Below are 9,181 nucleotides of genomic sequence, written 5' to 3' on the forward strand. Positions count from 1 at the left end.
GAGACTCTGTCCCTGAGGCTTAGCCCTTAATCATAATCTGTTTTCTGCACATGCCTGGTCTCTCCAACCAGATTATAAATCTCCCAAGGATATATCTTCTACTTAGAATCCCTGACAGACCTAGAGCAGCTCCTGCCTACTTGCCATGAGGAAGATAATAATAAAAGGTGCATAACAGCCTAAAGATGGAAGTGGTTCTTTTCCTGATGCTAACCATATCTCTGGGTTTCTTCATGTCCCTTGATTGCCTCCTCCTCTGCCATCAACAGTGTCATTAATTCCCTGCATCAAATTCCCTTGGTCATAAATGTACTAGGAGCAGTTTCTGTTTTCCTTTTTTAGACCCTGATCCAGTGGTGAAGACTTCGTGCTACCAATGCAGGGGACTCAGGTTTGATCCCTGCTCAGGGAACTAGGGTCCCACATGTTGTGCAACACGGCCAAAAGATGGAAAATAAATACATGATACACATGTTAGTAAGAGTGACTTAGACAGAGATGAGAAAAGAGATCACAGGTGGCATTACAAAGGAACACGATGTGATCTCCTTTAGGAGAATACCTTAAGAAACCATTGCCTAGAGTCCCAGCATGATCACAGCAACATACAATCAGAGGGATCCTACCTTCAAAGTAAGAGATCCTTACTTACCGCCTAAGTAATTGCAGGGTTATGAATGGAAATGGAAAAGGCCATTGTTCCCCTAGTTGTCACTAAGAGATCTCATAGCTCACCTTTGTACTATTAAACCTATCAGCTTCCGATTTGTCCAGGAGTTGGACGACTAATATGAGAGAGAGTTCTCTGAACTTGCTTCTTCACATTCATGTTTTTTTCTTTTTTTAAATTTCATTTTAGACTAATGTATTAATTCCAATGGACGTATAGCTTAAAATAGCAACTACACGATCTCATCAGAAAAAAATACATATTTTCCCCTATTTGAAGGTCTGAAAGGGTCTCTCTGGAGATTAAATTCTACCAGCATTTAAAGAAATGAAAGGATCAAAGGAAGAAAAATAATTTAGATACAATATTTCTTTGATATTTTCATAATTTGATTTATGCTTGATTTCTCGATGATAGTTTCTATGATTAAAACAATTTAAAATTGGGAAAGTAGGGGACTGGGAGGGGGAGAGAAGCCTGAGTAGCACTTGACTATAAAACTCATTCTTCTTGGGATTACGCCCACATCAGAAACTGCTTGAGCTCACTTTTGTAATTTAATAAGACGTCATCAGATATTTGATGACATATTTGACATATTTATAGCCTTATAATTAAAACTACTTGATGCAAAATCCATGTGCTTCATGTAAAGCAATTTAGATTATCATAGACACTGTTCTGTGATCTACAGCTTCCAAAAGTTGTGTATGCTGGGTGTGCTGGCAGGAATTCTCGGCTTCGGCTGTGAGATGGGGTTCCCAGGTTTGTATTTCCAACTAATCAGCCGAGTAATGCTAGGTAAGTCACTCACTGCCTTAGGACTCAGTTTCCTTATGTGTAAATTGAGAGACAAGTTCCTATCAGCTCTAACAGGGATTATCAATAGACATTCCTAATCCCAGGATCCATGTGAACTGCAGGTTAGAAATTGCGCATCTTAGACAGTTTATTAACTACTCCGCTGCATTTTGTGGCAGCTAAATGACTAGAAAAGACACTCAGTTTTTTCCCAGTCTTCCAGCCACTTCTGCCCTCTATGGTTCTTTGTTGCTTTCGCTGCGTTCTCCGAATCACTTTTTCCTGTTCCTCCCATCCTGGCATGATTTACTCTTGAATAATCCTTTCATGTCTCCTGCAGCTCCCTCTCTTCTGATTTCTAAAGCACTCTGATCTGCTTTCCAGGTGGCGCTAGTGATAAAGAACCCTCCTGCCGATGCAGGAGATGTAGGAGACCCAGGTTCGATCCCTGGGTCGGGAAGATCTCCTGGAGAAGGGAATGGCAAACCACTCCAGTATTCTTGCCTGAAGAATCCCATGGACAGAGGAGTCTGGCGGGCTACAGTCCATGGGGCTGCAAAGAGTCGGACACAACTGAGTGACTGCCACACACACTGGTCTGTGGCCACCGTTTTCTTCTTGCTGAAGAACCCACTGTCACAAGGAGGCTGCCACTCCTTCCAGGGCCCTCGATGACTAGTTTTGCTCCTGTTAGAAACGTAATGATCTCTTCCAGGAACTGTGTTCCCAAGAGCACTGCTGTAGGCACCCTACCTGATTGATAGATACCATATCCTGAGCAGATACAACAGTATAAATGCCTGAAACATCATCTTAAAAGGTGGACAAGTCATGGTACAGAAGAAAGAGTAACCATTTAGTGTCTACTAGGGTTGCCCTTACAAATTTGTGGCTTAATCACCAGAAGTTTTTATTATCTCATAATTCTAGAGACGAGAAGCCTGAAATCAAGGTACTGGTTCCTCAGAGAGGGCTGGGAGGGAAGGTTTTGTTCCCTCTCCTTGGCTTGTAGACACCTTGGGTCTTATACAAATCCCCCCCGCCCTTTTTTTTTATAAGCACACAAGTCCTATTGGATTAGGACTCACTCTAATGACCTCATTTTAACTTGATTACCTCTGTAAAGGCCCTAACTTCAAATAAGAATACTTTCTGAAGTATAGGAGCTTAGGACTCCAGCACAGGCATTTTGAAAGGAGACATGATTCAGTTTATAACACCTTGCCCCAGAAATGGCATCAGAAGTACTGATGTCTCATCTTCGGTGTCTAAAGCAATGTTTCGCAAACTTTAGCGTGCCTCTAGTTTACTGGGGACACAGAGTCTGGGGGTGCCTGAGATTCTGTACCTCTAACAAACTCCCAAGTGATGCTAATGCTGGTTCCTGGACCACATTTTGAAGCACAAGGATCTAGAGGATGGTTTCAAGGGCAGAATGTGCTGTCATCTCCGACTTTTAACGACCCCATGAGCTGTAGCCCACCAGGCTCCTCTGTCCATGGGATTCACCAGGCAAGAGTACTGAAGTGGGTTACCATTTCCTTCTCCAAGGACAGAATAGTAATAATGCAAAAACTTGGTGGGAAAATGGCTTTCTGTCACCAAAACAGAAACAGTCATATGTCCTGTATCTTCATTCCAGGCTTGAGTTAGTTGAGTAGAATATACACGCAACACAGGGTACACATTTGTGCCTGGCAGTCAGGTATCCCCGTCATGCGAGAGCCGTTGTTGCTGTTGTTACTATAGCCAATGTGATTTTCAGCAACAGTATCATAATGACACAAACAAGCACAATATTTTTATGTACTTTGCAATTCATCAATCTGTTCAAAATAAATTGGGTTATAAAAGCAATACGCACCATAAATAAAGTATACGCTAGTTTTAAGCTCTGTCAATCGTGCCAAGATGGTATGCAGTTATCACAAAACTGTGGATGATTTCTGTCAAGAGAAAACATTTAAAAAGGAAAATATCACTGTGAGCAGATAGATTTAAGTGAAGATATAACCACTGACAGAATAGAAAACAAATTCTATGTTGTGTTGAATTTTCATAGCTGAAGTTTTGTACCTGTATCTTAAAGCCAAGATATAATCATATTGCTTAGAGTTGCAAACATGTCTAGAATTCTGTCCCAAATACCTTGGATGTACCTTTTAATGCTGTTTGCTAATGAATAATACTTACCGCCTGATTCAGACATTTATGTAATTTGACAGCAAGGCTCCTCAATGGAACTTCCCGTGATAGAAATGTACTATATGTGCACTGTCCAATATGGTAGTCATGAGCTACATTTGGCCCTCAAGCACTTGAAATGGGGCTGGCATGAATGTTTAATTTTATTTGTTGCTATTGAGTCTCTAAGTTGTGTCCAACTCTTTGCAATTCCATGTACTGCAGCACGCCAGGCTCCCCTGTCCTTCACCATCTGCCAGAGTTTGCTCAAACTCATGTCCATTGAGTTGGTGATGCTATCTAACCATCTCATCCTCTGCCACCTCCTTCTTTTGCCTTCAATCTTGCCCAGCATCAGGGTCTTAATTTTAATTAAATTTAAATTTCAGTTGCCGTTATAAAAGTAAGGTGTCCTTTTATATTGGCTACTTTAAAAACCAGAGCTAAAGGCAATTCAGAGAGTTCAGTTAAAACATTTCAGTGATGTGTTTGTGTGATTATCCTTTATACATAATTCACACTGAAATGTTTCACGTTCCCTTTAGCTTTGTTCTGTTTTGACCCTGTAGCTTATTCCAAATAGTACACTGTATATACTCTTTGCTCTGAAATTTTTCCCATTGTCCTTTGACCAAAACCAATAAAGCTCTTAACTCTAGGTAGAGTTATATAGTACAGTCAAAATCGATCTCATGCGTATGTGGAAACTACCCTCTGTGGTTGTGTGTATGCACATCTCTTGAGTGTAAACAAGGGAAGCAGTGAGATGTCCCTGGTAGTCGAGTGGTTAACACTCTGCTTCCACTGCAGGGGCCGCAGGTTCCATCCCTCGTCTGGGAACTAAGATCCTGCATGCTGCGTGGTACCGCCCCAGATTTTTTTTAATGAAAAAAAAAGTGAAGAAGTAGCACTAGATAGATAGAATTTTTGGTGGAGAGAAGTGCTGGTTGACACTTCTCATGTGCCAAACTGTCCTCTGTATGAGAGAAGGTACAATCAGGAGGAACTGGGGGCGTAGAGAACCACCATGTGCCTTAACATTTAGTTCCAGAAAATTCTCCTGGAAGAGAATAAGCTAAAAGAAACAATATTTGGCGAGAGAAAATCAAATCCATCAAGCTGATCTATAAGATTCAGCTCTGACAATTTGACCGCAACAAGACACCACCAGGAGGGGTAAGTGACAAGGTGCAACCAATGGGAGGGCCAGAGAGAGAGTGAGGAAATGCTCTCTCCCTGCGTACAAGGGGACACAAAAGGCAGAAATTAGCAGTGATTCAGCTTCACTAAGTGGAAGTAGGGGAGGGGCAGGTAACGGTAATAATATCTAACACTTAACACAGGGCTGTGTTCCAGATGCCTCTTTCTAAATATTGTCCCAAACTGTGAAGAGTCCAAGATTTCTTGTTTTAAATTTCAGTTTCATATTGGAGTGTAGTTGATTAGCTGTTACTATACAAGCATCTTTGATAAGATAGTTTAGAACATTCTGCTAGGACTGCAAGATCAAAGTAGTCAATCCTAAAGGAAATCCAAATATTCACTGGAAGGACTGATGCTAAAGCTCCAACACTTTGGCCATTTGATGCGAAGAGCTGACTCATTGGAAAAGACCCTGATGCTGGGAAGGATTGAAGGCAGGAGGAAAAGGGGGCGACAGAGGATGAGATGATTGGATGGCCTCATCGACTCAATGGACATGAGTTGAGCAAACTCTGGGAGATAGTGAAGGACAGGGAAGCTGGGCGTGCTGCAGTCCATGGGATCGCAAAGAGTCTGACACAACTTAGTCTACAAAACAACAAAATTCTGCTTATCAGAGGTGCAGAAACATACAAGGCCTATGGAGACTTGTCACCCAGTGAGCACTTAACATATATTGACTCATCAACCTTCTCAACCATGTGAGGTAGGTACTGTTATACCATTTTACAAGCGAAATGGAAACCTACAGAGTTCTCACAGCTTTGAGTGGTAGAATAAGGATTTGAACTCAACAAACGGCTCTGGAGCCGCAGGGTCCAACCGAAAGGTTATGTGAGCCACATGCATCATCGAAAATGTTCTAGTGGCCACATTAAAAAAGTAAAAAGAAGCAGGTGAAAATAATTTTAGTAATATGTTTTATGTAATTCCACATACCCAGAATATGATCATTTCAACAGGTAACTGATATATGAATTATTGTTATTAATGAAACTTTAATAAATACATTCCTTTTTTTATATAGAGTCCTTGAAAACCAGTGTGTATGCTACACTTATGGCACATCTTCATTCAGACACAGAATTTTAAATCTTTTTTCTATTTTCACTGGAAGAATAGTTAATTAACCACATTGTGTTAGCTTCATGTGTACAGCAAAATCATTCAGTTTGTGGCTCAGACAGTAAAGAATCTGCCTGACATGTGGGAGAACCGAGTTCAGTCCCTGGGTTGGGAAGATCCCCTGGAGAAGGAAATGGCAACCCACTCCAGTATTCTTGCCTGAGAAATCCCATAGACAGAGGAGCCTGGCAGGCTACAGCCTATGGGGTCACAAAGAGTCAGGCTAAATGACTAATACTTACATATACATTTTTATAGAGACCCAAAATTATTAACGAAAAAACTTGACAATTGAAAAAGTAGAGTCACACCCCCAAGCTATTCCAAACACTTTAAAGCTTTCCAATAATCAACTATCAGAGTTTAAAAGTCAACTAGTTAGAATGAAACATATTAAATATCCATTTTTTCCATCACACCAGCCACATTTCAAGGGCTCTTAACCATCTCTAGCCAGTGGCTGCTGTTTTGGACAGAATAAAGCCTGTGCAATAACCTTTGGGCTCTCCTGCCTCACAAAAAGTGCATTAAAAATGTAGAGAATTTTCCTTAATCCCTTGCTCTTCTATTTTAATTGTTTAAAGGGATCGCCACTGGTTGCTGTGATGCCTGACCTGCAGGGCTGCTGGGAAGAGTGAGGAGGAGCCAGTTCAGGGTGCAGGGTCAGAGCTCAGGCTCATAGTCGGAAGGACCTTGCCTGATCCCTGCTCTATCGCTTCCTGTCGCTTCTCAGTGGGGTGAGCATAAATGTATTTCCCTACCTCCCGAACCCCAGTTTCTTCAAATTTTTTTTCTTTAGCTGCATGGCATGTGGGATCTTAACTCCCTGATCAGGGATTGAACCCACGCTGCTTGTATTGCAGCACAGAATCTTAACCAGTGGACCACCAGGGAAGTGCTCCAATTTCTTCATCTTTAAAGTACATCAAGAATAGTACCTCTAAGGATTCAAAGAAGCCTTCATGTACGTACCCCAGCACGATGCTTGGCACATAGCTCATGCTAGGTGTCAGTTACTATTTGGTAACTGGACTAAATTTCATACAAGAGATTCAAAAAGAAAAGGTTTAATTTTTGCATCATGTCAAGATGCCCTTTTGCTTCCAGAAGAGAGGCCCTGCTCACTTAGCCATGCAGCCCAATGTCCCCCTCTAGTGCCCAAAACCTTGAACAGCAGGCATCACCAAGGTGAACCACCAGAACATCAAACCTCCAAAAGGAGGCGCTCATTTCTCCAACCTCAGATGCTGTGTCTAAGGAGTACCCTGTCTTTCAGGCCAGTGCTTCTCACACCTTAATATCCTTTCTTACCAGGTGTCTGGGGAATCTTGGGAAAATCAATTTGTGGTTCATTAAGTATGAAGTGGAGCCCAACAGTCTGCACTGCTAATCAGCTCCCAGGTCATTCCAATGTTGCCACAGATCGCTCTCTAACAAACTATTAGGAAATTTTATTTATCTTTCCAACTCCTTCCAGAAGGGACCTCAAACTGTTAGACTAAGGAATTACAGGATTAAGCTAAACGTTGCCTTCTGTTCCTAGTGGACATGAGTAAGAGGAAAAGCCCTAAGTGGGTACTGAAGTTGAAATACATGTAAATTTGAAGGATGCCCTCAAAGAGAGCAACAGCATTCTCTCAGGAAGAACCTCGGCCATAGGATATGGGGCAGATGGGCCAAGACAGTCATTCTGATATCCCTTTGACCTCAGAATGTAACTCAAGGTCATGTGCTAGTCTAACTGGACATCTGTGGATCAACAATGACTATGTAAATTAACCAGGCTTTCCAGGTAGCACTAGTGCTAAGAAATCAGCAGCCAATGCAGGAGATGCAAGAGACATGGGTTCAGTCCCTGAGCTGGGAAGATCCTCTGGAGGAGGGCATGAAAACCCACTCCAGTACTCAGGCCTGGAGAACCCCATGGACAGAGGAGTCTGGTGGGCTACTGTCCCAGGGTTGCAAAGAATTTTGCACAATTTAGCAACTCAGCATGTAAATTAATTTGCACTCATAGTTCAAGGGCCAAGATAATTTGGACTGGATAATGACACAGTGGTGGGGTTGCAGGGCCAGCAGTGAAAACTGAGTCTGAATCTCAGAAGTCACTGACCAGTGTTCTTTCATTCAACAGACACCAGAAGGCTAACATTTGCAAGAAATCATCATCTCTATGTAGATCATCGGAGAAGGCAATGGCACCCCACTCCAGTACTCTCGCCTGGAAAGTCCCATGGACAGAGGTGCCTGGTGGGCTGCAGTCCATGGGGTCGCTGAGGGTCGGACACAACTGAGCGACTTCACTTTCACTTTTTACTTTCATACATTGGAGAAGGAAATGGAACCCACTCCAGTGTTCTTGCCTGGAGAATCCCAGGGACACAGGAGCCTGGTGGGCTGCTGTTTATGGGGTCGCACAGAGTCGGACACGACTGAAGTGACTTAGCAGCAGCAGCAGCAGCAGGTAGATCATATTTGATAAAATGGACACAAGGATAACGATAACTACCACAGTTTTGCCAATGTCAAATGAGATGACATAGTGAAAGTGCTATGTGTGAAAATGGTGTTTCAAGGATGCAAAATCAATTTACTGGCAGTCTAATAGACCAAGCTGACCAGCTATCTCTTTGGCATAACAGACCATGTCATTGTCTCAGTAGTAAACAGAAAGGGGGAAAGAGGGCTTGGAGTTTATTGCAATTTGCCTATCCAGATTTTTTTTTTTTTAAGATTTTTTTTTTAATGTGAACCATTTTTAAAGTCAACTGAATTTGTTACAATATTGCTTCTGGTTTAGGTTTTGGTATTTTGGCTGCCAGGCATGTGGGATCTTATCTCCCTGACCAGGGATCAAACCTCATTCCCTACATTGGGAGGCAAAGTCTCAACCACTGTAGTGCCAGGAAAGTCTTGTCTATCCTTTAAAAAAAAAAAAAAACTGATTAAGATTACAATGACCTAATCACTCCAGATTTCTAGGTATTTGGGTTGCCTCCCACAACGTGACTCCCAAGTTAATAATAATATTTATTTTCATCTTATTTCCAAACATTTATTTCTGATGATGAGTTTCATACACTACAGTGAAAGCATGTTTTGTTGGTAAGTTTGCTCATTATCCAGCTGGACTCACGACGTTACCAACTTTGGTAAAAAGAGAGTTCACAGGGTTTTTCAAAGGCATGCTGACTACAA

Source organism: Capra hircus, chromosome 17 (genome assembly GCF_001704415.2).
Source record: "Capra hircus breed San Clemente chromosome 17, ASM170441v1, whole genome shotgun sequence".
NCBI lineage: Eukaryota > Metazoa > Chordata > Mammalia > Artiodactyla > Bovidae > Capra > Capra hircus.